The sequence below is a fragment of the Triticum urartu genome, chromosome 4, assembly GCF_003073215.2.
Source record: "Triticum urartu cultivar G1812 chromosome 4, Tu2.1, whole genome shotgun sequence".
NCBI classification, from domain to species: Eukaryota; Viridiplantae; Streptophyta; class Magnoliopsida; order Poales; family Poaceae; genus Triticum; species Triticum urartu.
In genome coordinates, this window is record NC_053025.1 from 363,499,535 (window position 1) to 363,518,854 (window position 19,320).

Genomic DNA, 19,320 nt, shown 5'->3' on the forward strand with positions numbered 1-19,320 from the left:
TAAATTGGATTGGTTTGATACAACACTTATAGTAGTGGTTTATTATTCTTATACTAACGGATCTCACGAAGGTTTTGTTGAGTTTTGTGTGATTGAAGTTTTCAAGTTTTGGGTTATCTTACGATGGATGAAGGAAGGATGTAAGAGCCTAAGCTTGGGGATGCCCCGGCATCCCAAGCTATTATCCAAGAATGAGCAACCAACTAAGCTTGGGGATGCCCCCGAGTGGCATCCCCGCTTTCTTCCAACAACTATCGGTATTTTACTCGAGACTATATTTTTATTCGTCACATGATATGTGTTTTGCTTGGAGCGTCTTGTATGATATGTGTCTTTGCTTGTTTTATTTTGTGTTTTAAGTCATCAATCCTTGCTGGACACACCTATTTGAGAGAGCCAAAATTATGTCATGACTTGTTAGAATTGCTCTCTATGCTTCACTTAAATCTTTTATGAGCTAGGACTTGCTCTAGTGCTTCACTATATATCTTTTTGAGCATGGTGTGCTTAGTATTTTTGAAGAAATTCTCTCTTGCTTCACTTAGATTTATTTGAGAGTTAGTAAAATTTTGAAGAAATTCTCTCTTGCTTCACTTAAATTATTTTGAGAGAAAGAAAATTTGTTATGCTCATGATCTTCACTTATATTTGTTTGAGCTTATGAAAAGCAACACATGAAAATTAGTGCCAAAGTGATAGATATCCAAGAAGGATAAAAAAGAAAATGTCATGAAGATCATTGGACAAAATAAACTTGATTCTTAGTAATAGTTTTGAGATATGATGATGTGATATGTGAGTTATGTTGATGAGTAATTGTGCTCTAGTAAGAATATTGGTGTTAAGGTTTGTGATTCCCTATGCATGCACGAAAGTCAATAATCATGCAATGAAAATTATATCCTACTTGTGGTGCATTATTCGGTGTTAATTATGCTTAATGCTTGCTTATGAGATTATTCGTTTCTTGGTTGGTCGCTTCTCAATCTTTTGCTAGCCTTCATTTTGCACCAAGTATGACCCTACTTGTGCATCCAAAATCCTTTAAACCAGTTTTGCCACATGAGTCCACTATATCTACCTATATGCGGTATTCTTTTGCCGTTCTAAGCAAATTTGCATGTGCCATCTCTAATTTTCAAAATAAACTTCTCTTTTGTGTGTTTGTTTCGCTCGCGGAGCGGTGAGGGGTGGCTAATATTTTCCATGCTAGATGTGTTATTCTCAAGATGAGTGTTTATTCACTTGTCATTGCACGAGAGTAAGGCAAAGGTATTAGGGATGCCCAGTCCCGAAATGAAAAAAAATGAATTTACTTTATGTTGTCAAATAATAAATTCCTTGGAAAGTGTTGGTATGGAGGGCACCCGTGGATACGGTTAGCCATGGAAAGTGAAAGTTATGGTGGAAAAAGGAATAAACTTTATTTTCTGTTTGGGAACCGCCTATGATATATCTATGCATGGAAAGTATTGGGAACTCTAAGTCGTTTTCGTTGGTGGGATGGATACACCCTCTCAATAATGTTTATCTCAAATTTTTCTGCTTTGAGCTCTGGCACCTCTACAAATCCTACTCCCCTCTGCGAAGGGACCTTTCTTTTACTTATATATGGCAATAGGGTTTGTATTTTGTTTTGAAATTCATCTGATTCTCCATCTTCTCTCCATAAAAAGCACAACTAGGAGGCAAGTATGTATTGTGCTTCAAGTATCTGGTGTGTAGCTTCTCATACATAACCTTGATTGTTCGAATTCGAGATTATTTTCCAACCAGATTTTCCACCGCCGAATAATGGGACGCCTTCTACCTAAAATTGACTCTTATCCAGTCCCTTTTTCAACATTCTTAACTTTACTAAACAAGGAATCAATGGAAGAAACATCAATCATTTTAAGATCTTCAACACTTTTGTAAGAATAATCACTAGAAAAGGCTTTTTCTAAAAATTATCTTTTAGCTCTAAGCATAGCTGTTATTTTCTTAATTTCATCCATAGAAACATAAAGAGCTTTAATTGATTCATGTACTTTAGGCAAAAAAAATTCATCTTGAGATTTTCCACATCATGAGCAATTCTATCAACACTTCTAGACAAATCATCAATCTTGTTCAACTTTTCTTCTAGGGAAGTGTTGAAATTTTTTTGTGCATTGATAAATTCTTTAATATTATTCTCAAGATCAGAGGTGTTCCTATTATTATTATAATATTATGGTCCATAGGAACTATACCAAATTGGAATCAAATGTATTGTAAGGAGGCGAAGGGATCTAGGGATAACATAGGTAATATATATTAGACCATGTTATTTAGAATTTTTCCTCTTAATTGTTGAAAGACATGAGTTTTCTGTTGTTGTGTTAAATAAATATAACTGGCGAGAAGTAACTTAAAATTCAATATATACAATGGCAGCAACTTGTGACCTCTCATATCATAAGTAAGTACGAGGCACAAAAAACACTTAAGAATCACATAAGTGAGCGCGTTCTTATAGCTATGACAACATCACATTCACAAATAAGTGCAAATTCGTACCAATCGTGATTTCACTTACAAAGAAAGGAAAATTTACTTATCGCAAAACCGATAATGAAATTTTATTTAACTGAGTAGGACTTGATAGAGCTCACTTTTAGCGGTAACTGTCGCATACGATAAGTAGAGCTGCATATATAATTTGCCTATGTATATTCACATTTACCATCATAACTGCAGAATTTGGTGGCATCTGAGTATCCAGCGCAAAGTAAATAGTTCATATAATAACAACCCTTCGGGGAGGTGGCGGCCACAGATCTAAAATGAACGTTTACGAAATCCGTAAACGACAAAAATTACAATCTCTACCGCATATAAATTTTTATGTAATGATATTCGCAAATTAGAGCTCTTTCATAAGCCTCCTAGGAGTTTATTTTGATCAAGTGCTTGGGAATGCTTATTATAATTCAGTTATCACGTCATTATTGAATATCATCATTTTTTAAATGCTGCACGAGATTAGACTTATGCCGACGATCACGAATGCCAAAGTGCTTCAGCAGAGAAGTTTTGCCTATGTTATTATTTACTATTCAGACAGAATAATTCAGATGAGTCAAACGGAAGGGGTCCAAAAATTGACCACATAATACTTTACGGAGCGCGATTGTGATTAATGGGCTTCTACCAGTGGAGAGAGAGGACTCATATTGGCGCCCGTCCGCTTGTTACATTCCACACCTCGGGGTGAGCCGAAACGAGGGAACGTGAGTCTAACGGAACCAGGCCACCAGAAAGGAAGAAAAGCCCCGCGAACTTTATAGGGAGAAATCACGCGGCACGAAACTGAGCGGCGAAATAATTCTGCACTCGCTCGCTACGCCGAGAGGCATTATTGTCCACATCTTTTTGTTTGTGTCTTTGCCATATTGCACTAATCTTCCGAGAGCCACCTCGGGTGCCCCACGGACCGCCTCTTTGCTCTATAAATACCCCAAAAATACTAGAACCCTTGGGAGTCGACGAAATATTCATCCAGCCGGCGCAGAGTCCAGAATCACCAGATCCAATCTAAACACCGTCACAGAGGGGTTCACCACTTCCATTGGTGCCTCTCCGATGATGCGTGAGTAGTTCTTTGTAAACCTTCGGGTCCGTAGTTAGTAGCTAGATGGCTTCATCTCTCTCTCTCTCTCTTGGTCCTCAATACAATGGTCTCTTGGAGATCCATATGATGTAACTCTTTTGTGATGTGTTTTTTGGGATCGATGAACTCCGAGTTTATGATCAGATCTATGTTTTTATATCCATGAAAGTATTTGAGTTTCTTTGATCTCTTTTATGCATGATCTCTTATAGCCTCGTATTTCTTCTTCGCTATTTGGGTTTTGTCTGGCCAACTTGATCTATTTATCTTGCAATGGGAAGAGGTGTCCGGTAGTGGGTTCGATCTTACGGTGCTTGATCCCAGTGACAGAAAGGGAACCGACATGTATGTATCGTTCCCACTAAGGATAAAAAGACGAGATCTATATCTACCGCCATATAGATAAACGGATCTTGTCTACATCATGTCATCGTTCTTATTACATTACTCCGTTTTTCCATGAACTTAATACACTAGATGCATGCTGGATAGCGGTCGATGTGTGGAGTAATAGTAGTAGATGCAGGCAGGAGTCGGTCTACTAACCTTGGACGTGATGCCTATGTAATGATCATTCCCTGTCACAATTATTTGAAGTTCTATCAATTGCCCAACAGTAATTTGTTTACCCACCGTTTGCTATTTTTCTCGAGAGAAGTCACTAGTGAAACCTACGGCCCCCGTGTCTTCTTTCTCATATATATTGCCTTGCGATCAACTTTTCCTTTGCATTTTTATTCAGATCTATTAAACCAAAAGTCAAAAAATACCTTGCTGCAATTTATTTTATTTGGCGTTCGATCTATCAATCTACTACAATTTACCTCACGTCTGTTTGCCTATCTTGAGGCGCCGTACCCCGGAAGGGATTGACAACCCCTTTAACACGTCGGGTTGCGAGGTGTTATTATTTGTGTGGAGGTGCTGCTTACGTTGCGTTGCTTGATTCTCCTACTGGTTCGATACCTTGGTTTCATAACTGAGGGAAATACCTATCGTCGCTGTGCTATGCTACCTTTTAGCACTGCGTAGAGGAGAGTCGAAGAGGAAGGGATGATGCAGCAAAGTAGCGTAAGTATTTCCCTCAGTTTTTGAGAACCAAGGTATCAATCCAGTAGGAGGCTACGCGCGAGTCCCTCGCACCTGCACAAAACAAATAAATCCTCGCAACCAACGCAAATAGGGGTTGTCAATCCCTATAGGGCCACTTACGAGAGTGAGATCTGATAGATATGATAAGATAATATTTTTGGTATTTTTATGATAAAGATGCAAAGTAAAATAAAGGCAAAGTAAATAGCAAAGTAAATAACTAAGTAGTAGGAGATTGATATGATAAAGATAGACCCGGGGGCCATAGGTTTCACTAGTGGCTTCTCTCGAGAGCATAAGTATTCTACGGTGGGTGAACAAATTACTGTTGAGCAATTGACAGAATTGAGCATAGTTATGAGAATATCTAGGTATGATCATGTATATAGGCATCACGTCCGAGACAAGTAGACCGACTCCTGCCTGCATCTACTACTATTACTCCACTCATCGACCGCTATCCAGCATGCATCTAGAGTATTAAGTTAAAAACAGAGTAACGCCTTAAGCAAGATGACATGATGTAGAGGGATAAACTCATGCAATATGATGAAAACCCCATCTTGTTATCCTCGATGGCAACAATACAATACGTGCCTTGCTGCCCCTACTGTCACTGGGAAAGGACACCGCAAGATTGAACCCAAAGCTAAGCACTTCTCCCATTGCAAGAAAGATCAATCTAGTAGGCCAAACCAAACTGATAATTCGAAGAGACTTGCAAAGATAACCAATCATACATAAAAGAATTCAGAGAAGATTCAAATATTGTCATAGATAGACTTGATCATAAACCCACAATTCATCGGTCTCAACAAACACACCGCAAAAAGAAGATTACATCGAATAGTTCTCCACAAGAGAAGGGGAGAACATTGTATTGAGATCCAAAAAGAGAGAAGAAGCCATCTAGCTAATAACTATGGACCCGTAGGTCTGAGGTAAACTACTCACACTTCATCAGAGGGGCTATGGTGTTGATGTAGAAGCCCTCTGTGATCGATGCCCCCTCCGGCGAAGCTCCGGAACAGGCCCCAAGATGGGATCTCGTGGATACAGAAAGTTGCGGCTGTGGAATTAGGGTTTTGGCTCCGTTTGATATTCCTTTTCTTCGAAACCCTAAAACAGGCAAAAAAACAGCAATTCTGGGCTAGGCCTCCGGTTAATAGGTTAGTCCCAAAAATAATATAAAAGTGGATAATAAAGCCCAATAATGTCCAAAACAGTAGATAATATAGCATGGAGTAATCAAAAATTATAGATACGTTGGAGACGTATCATGATGCCAGAGTAGATAATGGCCGAGTTGTCTATAAAAAGGTAGGGAAAATAGCTAAAACATGTTAGGCATGTTTACTACAACATGCTTAATACATTGACCGTACAAAACATAGCCATTAATTGCAAATGGTATTGGTAAGATTGAACTGATGGGTACATACTTGGTAAGTCCTGAGAGGTAGTTGCTAGGGCGCTTCATCTTGGCCAGAGCCCGCCCAATGTCAGCGGCGAAGGAGGCGAGCTGTTCCTCCGGGTTGAAGCATGGATCAGTGCCATTGACATGTGTACCTACAGGCAACTAGTAAATGGTAGAAGTTAAACTGCAATTGCACAAATGATGTGAAATACTGTAAGACATGGGATGCAGCTAACCTCGACGGCAAACAAAAGCATCGGCCGTTATGACCCTGCGTAAGTACATGGACAAGCATGTTAAGTACAACAGGGTTAGGATCCACCAAAAATAGCAAATGGGCAGTATCTCTAGTATTAGTATATCTTCATTGCAGAGAGTAGCATGGTAACGAATGGATAGATTAAAAAATGGATACAACTGTTAATTGCAACGGTCTTAATAGCATCCTAAGTCATGTTTTGTAAGTTTGTAGCCATTGAAATACAATTGTTTAAAAATGGATTCAACTGTTAATTGCAACAAGCTTAATAGACATTGAGACCGGTACTGGTAAAAATGCATTTGGCATAGTTAAACATCACAAGGCAGGTGCTGCCAGAGCAGAGAATGGACCAGATGTCTATAAAAAGGGAGGGAAAGTAGAAAACACGTGTTAGGCATGTTTACTAGAACATGCTTAATACATCGACCGTACAGAACATATCCATTAATTGCAACTGGTATTGGTAAGATTGAACTGGTGAGTACATACTTGGTAAGTCCTGAGAGGTAGTTGCTGGGGCACTTCATCTTGGCCAGAGCTCGCCCAAAGTCAGCGACGGCAGAGGCGAGCTGTTCTCCGGGTCGAAGCATGGATCAGTGCCACTGACATGTGTACCTACAGGCAACCGGTAAATGGTAGAAGTTAAACTGCAATTGCACAAATTATGTGAAATACTGTAAGACATGGGATGCAACTCACCTCGATGGCAAACAAAAGCATCAGCCGTTATGACCCTGCGTAAGTACATGGACATGCATGTTAAGTACAACAGGGTTAGCATCCACTCAAAATAGCAAATGGGCAACATCTCTAGTGATATCCTAAGTCATGTATTGTAAGTTTGTTGCTGGTATTGGTGAAATTGAGCTGGACACGATAATATTTGAACATCACACAGTGTGCAGTACTGAAATAAACAAGGCATAAACATGCTTAATACATCAACCGTACAAATCATAGCCATTGCAAGTGGTATTGGTAAGATTTAGCTGGTCAGATCTTACCTGTTAAATCCTGGGGGCTAGTCGCTGGGGGACTTCATTTGGGCCAGAGCCTGCACCATCTCGGTGGCGGCAACGAAGGCGAGGTGTTCCTCTAGGTCAACACGCACAACGGTCGTCGCGCCATGGACCGCCATAAGCTCCTGGCGGTGGGGGGGGAGGGGATTTGGAGGCATGAGGATGTTTCGCAGGCGCCATTTAAGCAATCAGGCCGGGGACGTGATAGAGATTGGTGGGTTACCTAACTAGATCCGAGCAGAACGTAGATGTGGTTGAAGTTGTGGTTGCGATGGCGGCGGTTTGAGATGCCGGTCGGGGGAGGCATGAGGGAGGGGGATACTGAGGGGAAAGGGATGTGGTTGGAGGAACAAATTCTAAAATCGCGCGCCTAATGAAAATTTCGGTGCGAAACTTGACACTTGGGCGGGGGAAACACACAACACAGACGAAGCGCGTAAAATACTCGTGTGCGAGGAAAAAGAAAGTTGGCAGATCCCGTCTCCGAAAAATGTACATGTGTACTTGATTTTTTTCAGTCAATGGTACGCCTGGTTTATTAGGAAACATCGCACGGGTAACTGGCTTATGGGTCATGAGCGCAAAAAATGCAGATGGGTACGACATAGAAACCGTGTGTTTTGTGATCTTCTAATGATTAACGCAAAAAAACGCACACGGGCACACATGCTAATCAATGCTCGAAGTCCTCAAAGGATGCTCTTACCGACATTGTACGTTAATACTACAAACTTAAAGTACTACTAGTAATTTGCTCCAATACTACGAACTTAAACTACTTCTCACATGCTGCCATCGGGGCATGCTGGTCAGACGTCGGCGTTCTCCTTCCCGGCCTTGTAGGCGGCAGCCCACCGTGCTTCGATCTCCGCCAAGCTCTCCTCACCATGGCGTGCGGCCTCTTTTTCCTTGCGGCGGCGGGAGTCTCTTTTCTGGACTGCTTTCTGCCTTTTCCGCTCCTTCTGTGCGGCTTTGACCACCTCTAGATCCACCACCCATTCGGCCATGGCAGCCTCAAAGTCCGCCCATGTAACCGTCTAGCCACCGGCGATGATGAACTCGGCGCGGCGAGATGCCATCGCTTCCTTATCATGTGTGCGATCGCGGGCAGCGAGGAACTCGGCGCCGCGGGATGCCATCGCTTCCTTACCAGTTACTGTACGCCGCGGTGCCATGGACGACGCCTGGAGAGAGCTCTGGGACGGAGGGGGTGGGCAGCCGTACAGTGCGGTGGTATTCAAGAGCTCAATGAAAAACGACAACAGAAATTTGGCTTCCCTTACAATTTTGCTCTTTCATTATCGCACACGGTTCATCTCTGTCGCTTCCAGAAACAGTGTGCGCTGAGCCTATTGTGTGTTGCGTTATGATTGGCCAAAACCCCAGCCACGCGGATCACGTGTGAGCACCGTAGGATGGGCCGTGATCGAATGGCAATCCACGTCCCTCACATCACACCCATGCACCTGTAGCTGGATTGGATTTATATGCGCTAAATGCCTAGAAAATGCACATAATCCCCTAAATATGGTAAATGAGCCCGGAAAAAATGCCAAATTTGAACATGGTGATATGCAGGGTGTATGTTCGTCGTAGGAAAAAACTCCAGGGAAAAGAACAAAGAAAATTTGAATTCCCCTTCATTCTTGGGGATTTCCCTCTCGAAAGCATGGAACTTCCTTGGTGATGGTTCGATTTATGAAGGGCGTGCATGACGACAGAAGCCAAACCTTCTCAAATTTTTACCAGGGCATGGTGAGGTCATACCATGGCACCATGCCAGGCGTCATGTTTTTAAGCATTTATTTCATTTTTTCTATAGTCGAAAACCCAACAAACAAACATTTGTGGTTGACTATTGCCACACATTTCATCAAAATATCTGTCCATTATTCCTTGTAAAAGGCAAGAGAATTTACTAAATGGCACGAGCATGGTTTTCCAGGCCATTCTTGTGGACCCTTAAATGCACCGATTATTTGAACTTGAATTATGTGCATTAATGCCTAGGAAATACACACAATCCCCTAAATATGGCAAATGAACCCGGGAAAATGTCAAATTTGAACACATTGCATTTGAGGCAGTATGTTGATCGTTGGAAAAAAAACTGAATGGCAAACTAGGACGGAAATTTGGATTCCCCTTCAATCTTGGGGATTTCCCTCTCAAAAGCATGGAACTTCCTCGGTGATGGTTCGGTTTATGAAGGGCGTGCATGATGACATAAGCCAAACCTTCTCAAATTTTTACCAGGGCATGGTCAGCTCATACCATGGCACCATGCCAGGCGTCATGTTTTTTAAGCATTTATTTCATTTGTTCTATAGTTGAAAACCCAACAAACAAACATTTGTGGTTGACTATTTGTTGAGGATATTACTACCGGAGGTAAACCAGCCTTGGGTAGCCGGGTAGACTCTTTGAAGATTAGAAGCCCATGAAGATGTAAAGATGCTAGGCGCTTTACGGAGGGCCCAAAGGCGAGTTACAGTATGTAAATGTAAACCGGCCCAGTCATGTAACTTGTATAGTAAGATAGAAAGAGAGAGGCCGAACCGGATACGTTTATAAACCGGCTTCGGGACTCTGTAGCCCGGCGGGCGTCAACCTATGTATATAAAGGGACGACCCGGCCGCGGTTTAGGAGACAGACAACAACAACTCGAAAGCCAGACAAAGCGGATTCGCTCCCTGGCCTTCGAAACCCTAGCAATACCAATCACAACTAGACGTAGGCTTTTACCTTCATCGAAGGGGCCGAACTAGTATAAACTCCCGTGTCCCCTTGTCCGGTTTAACCCCTTTAAGCTAACCCGTTGCGATGGCTCCACAACTAAGTCCTTTCACGAGGACATCTGCCGTGACAAACCCACGACAGTTGGCGCCCACCGTGGGGCTATCGCACGATGGTTTCGAGTTCTTGAAGGGCAGCTTCGATGGACTTAAGGGATACGCTGTGGGCCGGATGACGAAGAGTCGCCGCGGCAAGCTCTACATCGACAACGCAGGATGGGGTCCCGAGGCCGATTCAATCGAATACGGGTACCGGGTCCCCTTTGGTGGGATTCACGTCTTCATCGGCAAGATCGGCGAACCCCCCCGAGCCGGACATCTGCACCGACATCATCGAAACGGCTCGGCGTGCAAGTCCTTCGCCGGTTCAGCCCGAGGCAAGGCATGTTTTCGTAGGTGTCGTCCATGGATCAGGGCACGAGGACGGACCGGTGTCCGAAGGAGAAACCGTAGTCTGCTCTGATGACGAGTCTTCTGGAGAAACCGAATCGCTTTACCAGTTGCAGGACGGCCGGATTGAGGGAGGATCCGAGGGCAACAGTATTCCGGATTCCCCCGTCTGCCAAACCGGGCCGCCATCTTCATGGCCGGCACACAATCGGCGCCTCATTCATCTACCGCCGCAGCAATGCTCTCCGGTTCAACGACGGCCACACCAGCAGGGGCAGGAAGCTCGGCACGCCCTCCGGCCCAAGTCTTATCTGATTTGTTCGACGCTCTGGCAACATTGATGTCCGCGGAGGTAGACGCAGCAGCCAGGGATCACAGATTGCGGAGATTGCAAAAGAGAAGATCAGATAGCCCAGGCCAAGGCGGACCTGGCAGCAGAGAACGCCAGGGATGGCTACGGAGCGGGCCGAGTTGGAAGCACAGGCTTACCGGATTAGACTGGATCAGAATGCTTCAGAGGAAGTCATGAGAAGAAGGTACCGATCACGTCTCCCGTCGGTTTATGAGCCGCAGAATCTTTTCAACACGCCAGGCGCAGGAGCTGGTAACGGGCGGGGGCGCCGGGAGCAGGAGCGCCGGTTCAGCCGCGCACGACGGACCTGCCTCGCCAGAACAACATTGTACCATCAACGCCGCCCGGGCATTATTCCAACCCGTTGGACAACATTGTGGCCGCTGCGTCACGCCTGGCGGCCCTCCCAACCGACGGCGAGTCACCAGTGGCAGTGGAAGCACGTCGGGCCAGGGATCTCCTTCAGACAGCACTAAATCAACAGCAAGCATATTCACACAGCCGTGAGAGGATTCACTCCACTCCCCGCCCAAGCCGGAGTTATAGCAGACACGTGGAAGACGAACCGGCCGTGTCCAGTAGTGCACGCCGCCGAAATTCGCCACGAGGGAACAACCCGGCTGGGGGAGGTGCTAATGCGCAAGATGTTGTGGATCATGGCCGCGCACGTCGAGAGGCCGAGTTGACAGCTCGACACGAGGCACGACAGCATACTCCGGTTCACCCCACTGCCTCCGTGGAGCCAGGGGCGATGTTCAGTTCCTTAGGGGTACCGTGTTTATCTCCTGCTTTGCGTAATGTGCGACTACCCAAGGATTTCAAGGGACCTCGTAAGGTACCAAATTATACCGCCGATTTGCAGCCAGAGGCGTGGGTGGAGAGCTATGAGATGGCAATGGAGATGTTAGATGTGGACGAGGCGGTGTGTGCTAAATATTTCACCATGATGTTGGAAGGAACAGCTCGCACTTGGTTGAAGAGCTTGCCGACCAACTCTATTGGATCATGGGCCGAATTGAAGCACCGGTTTATCCAGAACTTCAAGGATACGTGTAAGCAGCCGATGTCAATTGTAGATCTGGCCGCTTGTGTCCAAGAGGAAGGGGAGTCCACGACCCATTGGGTCAAACGGGTCTCGGCGATTTTGCATTCATCAGATCGTATCAACGCAGACACCGCAGTGTTAACGTTAGAGGGTAATTGCGGTTTCAAACCGTTGAAACAGAAGTTGGGAAGGCTCAAACGTCACTGCAACGACATGTCAACACTCATGGCTGCTTTGGTTAAATACGCCGATTCAGATAATACCAAGGATCCGGATTCAGAGGAGGACAAACCGGAGAAGGGTAAGAAGACCGGCAATGCCAAAGGCCAACAACACAATCCGGCAGGCCATGGAAACGCTGGTAAGCGCAAGGCCGACAGTGGTTTGGACTTTGTCGCAAATACCAACGCACAGGAGAATGGCCAGCGCCGTAAAGGCAAGCAGCCCCAGAGGGGTGGAGGTCCAGGCAACAATTTGGAGCGTTTGTTAAATCAGCCCTGTCCAAAGCATGGATCAAAGGAGAAACCGGCATCACATCTCTGGAAAGATTGTTATATCATGCGGGATTTCAAGAATTCCAATATGTTCCAATATGACAACGGCCCGCCCGGCGGTTCAGGAGGAGGTTTCCACGGGCCGGGTTACGGAGGCGGTGGTTCTGGTTCAGGGTTTCCAGGCAATCAAACCAGACACGTCAATCAAGGACACCAAGGCAACCAGGGAGGTTACAACCATCAGGGGAGTCAACAGCAGCAGCAGCAGTCGGGTTATCAGAGCAATCCCAAACAGCTGAACAGCGGGCAATATCATGTCTTCACTACTAGTTTGTGCAAACGTGATCAGAAGCTTCACAAAAGAGTAGTCAACTCTGTTGAGCCGGCAGTACCTCAGTATTTACGCTGGTCGGAGCAACCTATTTTGTGGAGTAGAGAGGATCACCCGCCCCGGGTTGATAATCCAGGTCATTTGGCCTTGGTGGTAGCCCCTCAAGTTGGGGGATACAAGTTCACTAAAGTGCTCATGGATGGGGGAAGTAGTATCAATATTTTGTATTATGATACATTCCGCCGTATGGGGTTGACAGATAAGGATCTTAAACCGTCGAATACGGTATTTCATGGTGTGGTGCCTGGTAAGTCTGCATATCCTGTTGGTAAGATAGCTTTGGAGGTAGCTTTTGGAGATGACTACGATTCAAGGTCAGAAACAGTGACATTTGAGGTGGTGAAGATCAAAAGTCCGTACCACGCTCTGTTTGGGCGGCCGGTTTATGCTAAGTTTATGGCAAGGCCATGTTATGTTTACCTACAGCTTAAAATGCCAGGTCATAAGGGGACTATCACAGTACATGGAAGTAGAAAGATTGCTTTGGAGTGTGAAGAAGGCGATGCGGCTTATGCTGAGTCGGTTTGTGCCACGGAGGAGTTAACATTCTATAAGGAGCAAGTTGATCCGGCAGACATGACCTCCTTAAAAAAGCCAACCACGGAACATGATCCAGCATTGAAGTTCAAATCAGCTACAGACACTAAGATGGTTGACTTTGTCCCTGGCGATTCATCCAAACAGTTCAGCATCAGCGCTAACCTGGATCCCAAATAGGAAAGCGCGCTCATCGAGTTCATCCGTGAGAATCGGGACATCTTTGCATGGAAACCTTCTGACATGCCAGGTGTACCGAGAGAACTCGCTGAGCACACACTCAACATTGATCCGAAATTCAAACCGGTCCGACAGTTCCTCCGCCGCTTCAACGAGGAAAGGCGCAAGGCTATAGGTGAAGAGGTCGCCCGTTTGTTGGCTGCTGGGTTTATTGTTGAAGTTTTTCATCCAGAGTGGTTAGCCAATCCGGTGCTGGTTCTTAAGAAAAACGGCACTTGGCGCATGTGTGTGGACTACACAGATTTAAACAAGGCTTGCCCTGCAGACCCCTTTGCTCTCCCTCGCATTGATCAGATAATTGATGCTACGGCGGGTTGTGACCGTTTGTGTTTTTTGGATGCTTACTCTGGTTATCATCAGATCAAAATGGCAGTTAAGGACCAGGAGAAGACAGCCTTTATAACTCCCTTTGGAGCCTTCTGCTATGTTTCCATGCCCTTTGGACTCAAGAGTGCCCAGGCAACTTACCAGCGATGTGTTCAGAATTGCCTTCATAAGCAAATTGGGCGCAATGTCCATGCGTATGTAGATGATATTGTGGTCAAATCCAGAAAGGAGGAGATTTGATAGATGATCTACGGGAAACTTTTGACAATCTCCGGGTCTACAAGATGATGCTCAATCCGGAGAAGTGTGTTTTCGGTGTCCCGGCAGGCAAGCTCTTAGGCTTTCTGGTTTCAAACAGAGGCATTGAGGCTAATCCGGAAAAGATTGCAGCGATTACGTCCTTGGCTAAACCGGCGTGTATTAACGATGTGCAACGTCTGGCCGGCCGGATTACAGCCTTGAGCCGGTTTATCAGCCGCCTTGGAGAGAAGGCCATTCCCTTATATCAGATGCTCAAGAAAACGGATAACTTTGTCTGGAGTGAAGCAGCTGATAAGGCGTTTGAAGATCTGAAGAAACAGCTCGTGGAACCGCCCGTGCTGGCAGCACCGATCGATAAAGAGCCCTTATTATTATATGTGGCTGCTAATGCCCGGGCTGTCAGCGTAGCCATTGTGGTAGAGCGCAAAGAGCCTGGCAAAGAGTATCCGGTTCAACGGCCGGTTTATTATATCAGTGAGGTGCTCATTGAGTCAAAGCAGAGGTATCGCATTGGCAGAAACTGGTGTATGGGGTGTTTATGGCAAGCCGGAAGCTCAAACACTATTTTCAGGGCCATCCTATCACAGTAGTCAGTTCAGCTCCTCTGGGTGACATCATTCAAAACAGAGAGGCAACTGGCCGGATTGCCAAGTGGGCCATTGAGCTTGGACCCTCACGGGCTCAATATATACCCCGCACGGCGATCAAGTCCCAGGCACTCGTAGATTTCATCAACGATTGGACGGAGTTACAGGCACCTGAGGAGAAACCAGATAATACATATTGGACTATTCATTTTGATGGGTCCAGACATGCTAGAGGGTTCGGGGGCTGGAGTCGTATTAACTTCCCCACGAGGTGATAAGTTTTGTTATGTCCTCCGTTTAATGTTCCCTTGTACTAACAATGCAGCTGAATATGAGGCTTTACTCCACGGTCTTCGGATGGCTAAAGAGATGAATTTGAGCCGGGTTAAGTGCTTCGGCGATTCAGATCTAGTGGCTCAGCAAGTGTCTGGCACTTGGGATTCTAAGGACCCACTCATGGCTGCATATCGGCGAGAGGTGGACACAGTGGCTGGTCACTTTAAAGGTTATCAGGTGGACCATATAGACCGGCGGAAGAATGAAGCGGCGGACGCTTTAAGTCGTCTTGGTTCCCAACGTAAACCGGTTCCGCCCAATGTCTTTCTTGATGTGTTGCACAATCCGTCAGTCAAAATACCAACCGAAGAAGATTTGGCTGTTCCTGATCCGGAGGCTCAATTGGTGGCAGCTTTGCATGCCATACCGGATTGGACGATCCCATATCTGGATTACATGAACCGGGGCGAGTTACCAGTGAGGAAACGTTGGCCGACAGATAATCCGGCGTTCCAAGTCCATGACCATACTCAACGGGGAGTTACATCGTTACAGTGTTTCAGGAATTCAACGATGCGTTTCTCCTCAAGAAGGTTGTGAGATTTTGCGAGAAATTCATGAAGGGGATTGCGGTCATCACGCCGGTTCAAAGTCGTTGGTTGCTAAAGCTTTTCGCCACGGTTTTTACTGGTTGACGGCGCATGCTGATGCGGAGGATTTAGTCAAAAGATGTGATGGATGTCAAAAGTTTGCCCGCCGTGCGCACGTTCCGGCTCAAGAGTTGCGGATGATTCCAATTACGTGGCCGTTTGCCACTTGGGGGCTGGATATGGTTGGACCCTTCAAGCGCTCCAAGGACAAGAAGACCCATCTGTTAGTAGCAGTTGATAAATTCACTAAATGGGTAGAGGCAGAGCCAGTCAGCAAGTGTGATGCAGCCACAGGCGGTTCAATTCATCAAAAAGGTGATATTCCGGTTTGGCTTTCCACATAGCATTATAACAGATAATGGCACTAACTTGTCAAAAGGAGAGATGGAAGAATTCTGTCAACGTGAGCACATCCGGCTTGATCTAGCATCAGTGGCTCACCCCCAATCTAATGGTCAAGCGGAAAGGGCAAATCAAGAAATTCTACGGGGTATCAAACCAAGGCTTATGGTTCCCTTAAAGCGGACGCCGGTTGTTGGGTCGAGGAGCTACCTTCTGTGTTATGGAGCATCAACACCACACCCAATAGGTCTACGGGTTACACGCCTTTCTTCATGGTTTATGGAGCAGAGGCGGTTCTTCCTAGTGACATCCGTCACGATTCGCCCCGTGTGGCAGCTTATGTTGAAGCTGATAATGAGAAGGCACGTCAGGATCTCTGGACCTGTTGGATGAAGAGCGGGATCTTGCAGCAGCGCGTTCGGCGATTTATCAACAAGATCTTCGACGTTATCACAGCCGCCGGGTTAAAACTAGAACCTTTCAAGAAGGTGATTTGGTGCTCCGGCTCATCCAGGATCAGACTGATATGCATAAGTTATCCCCCCCTTGGGAAGGACCCTTTGTGGTCAGCAAAAATCTGCACAACGGATCCTACTACCTCATTGATGTTCGAGAGCATGAAGACTCACGTCAATCGGAGGAGGAGACAAAGCGGCCATGGAACATAGCTCTCCTTCGGCCTTACTATACTTGAAGCCATAGGCTTTTTCACCTGTACATATTTATGACAGTGTATATACCATATAATAAACCGGAGCCTCCGTTATAAGCGGGGTATCTGTTCTTTCTTATATCATATGTGTGCTTTTACAAGTTAACGGTCAAAGCGGAGTCTTTGTTAAACCGGATTTAGCAACTGCATAAAGATAAAGAAAATCACTAGGGGGCTTGGTCATGTTTGAACCACAGCTACACCTCTTGATAGGCATTTCAGCCACACAAGGAAAAATTTGTGGAGCCAAAGAGAGTATTGTGCACTGTACAAACTCAAACATAGGCACACGCTGAGCATCGCTCACAAAGTTACTTGGGGGCTCTTTTTTGCAAAGCAACAAAGAGTTTGAAAGGACCCTCGTAATTGGCTATCAAGCCACGGCTTGGAAGCCTGGTGTATTCACCTAAAACCCCGGGTTAACCTGCCTTCATCAAGTAAGCCACTCCTATCCAGGTAATCCTGGCATGACCCATCGAACGTTTGACAAGTCAATCTTTTACAGACCCTGAACTTGTCATAGTTAAAACGGTGATTGGTTAATTGGAGGCCCATCTTAAAAGGCTTTGTTAAATGGTTTAACTCAGAGGCCTGGCAGCCCATGAAAAGCCTCGATTTGGAGCCTGGCAGCTCGTAAAAAGCCTCGCATATTTTCCTATTTGAATTTTGTTTGTTGACAATCATAAGTATTTTTTGATAAACCGGCATCCTTGATCCGGCTTGCTTTCCAACCACCAGCTGTTGGCTCATGATCAGTTATAAACCGGTGGTCACTGACCCGGTATGGTTTGACTAAATCACCAGTGTTATGAAGAAAATCCGGTAGGTATACCGGTCCGGTTTAATAGATAGACCGGCATTATGAAGATGAGATTATCAAACGTATCGGGTTGGTGTTAAACACCTTTGCTGTATACACGTTTGCTCACTCAATGAGGTATGTTCTGTACATTATTTTTTGTACAAACACTTGATTATTCAGCTCAAGTACTATATACTTCTTGGATATTATGACATGTTTAGCGGTAAACCGCTAGACACTTTTAAGTTTTTTGTACCCAGGAAGGCAAGTCATCATAGACTATGCATAAAATATATCCTGAAGGGCGGCACAGATTGTCACAAAGGGATATGAAGCATGCTCGATGGCATGGCAGATAAACAAAGTTTCAGCTATCCTATTACATGAAGCTTTAAAGCGGCTCAACAGTGCCATTGTTTTTCACAGTAGCCATATAAACCGGCGACCGGATCAGGACTCTTCATCACGACGGTTTGACGGTTGCGGATCAGTTGGTGCACGCACTTCTTCATCCCTCCCCAGCCGCTGGAAATCAGCCGTTGACCAATCGATTCCGGTTAAAGCTCGGAATACTGCTTCTTCATGGATTAGATCAGAAGGGTTAATATCAGGGGCATAAGTGTGCTTACGAATCGGAGGCACAAGTTCTTCGACTTCATGGATCTCGGCCGGCTGTCTTTTCCCTTCTGCATCATAAAACGGTTGAAAATGGGACAAATCGGTGTCTTCAGCTAATTTGCTGGCCGCTGGCCGCATCTGTTTGGTCAACCGCCGAAGATCATCATTGTCAAAGTTTGAACCGTCTTCTTTAACGCCTGGATACCCTTTAATGATATCCTCCGCTTCAAGATCTGGAATCCAGGCCTTGGCTCGAATAAGGGCAGTTAATGCTCCGGCTCTTGCAGCGGCTCTTTTCAACTCGGCAATACGCGCCGGTAACATGCCCAGCTTCTCAAGGGTTTCCTTAATCAACGTTGTGCCGGTTTGTTATAAGCTGCTGTACTAATGGCTCGCTGAGATCCAGAGTATAGCTGCTCAACCAATGTGTATGCCGCTTTGAGCTTCATCCGCATATCTGCACCAAGATGAGTGATCCGAGTTCCTGCCAAAGATTTTTTCAACATCGTGGTCAGTTTTAAGATTCATTGACTGATGCAACATACATAAGCAGATACTTACCAAAGATAGCAGAGGTCATAGCGTTGATTTGGCGCTTCAAACCGGCTAGTTCTTCAGCCACCGGTTTCAGGGCTTCCTCGGCATCTACGGCTCTTTTGGTCAAACCGGCTTTTTCGGTTTCCCATGCAGCACGATCTTGATTGAAGGATTCTTTCAATTTTTCCATTCCGGCCAGGGCCTGGGTCAGCTCCTCTTTGGCTTTTGCAGCTTCGGCTTGTTGCGACTTCACATTTTCTTGCAAGTCAGAGTTTTTGGCATCTTTGCTTCTCAGTTCAGCCTGCAACATTGAAGGTATCTTCAACAAAACAACATATATATGCACTAAGTATAAAGCATATAACAAGTTATCCACTTCATACTTGGGGGCTAATGCTTATTTGCTCTCAAATACTACCTTCTATGCAAGTCTCCAGAACAATGCAAGCATTATCCTTGACACTTGGGGGCTAATGTACGTTTGTTCTAAACTGCGGTGTGGATTAAAAACCGGATTAACTTGCCAAGTTAAACCGGCC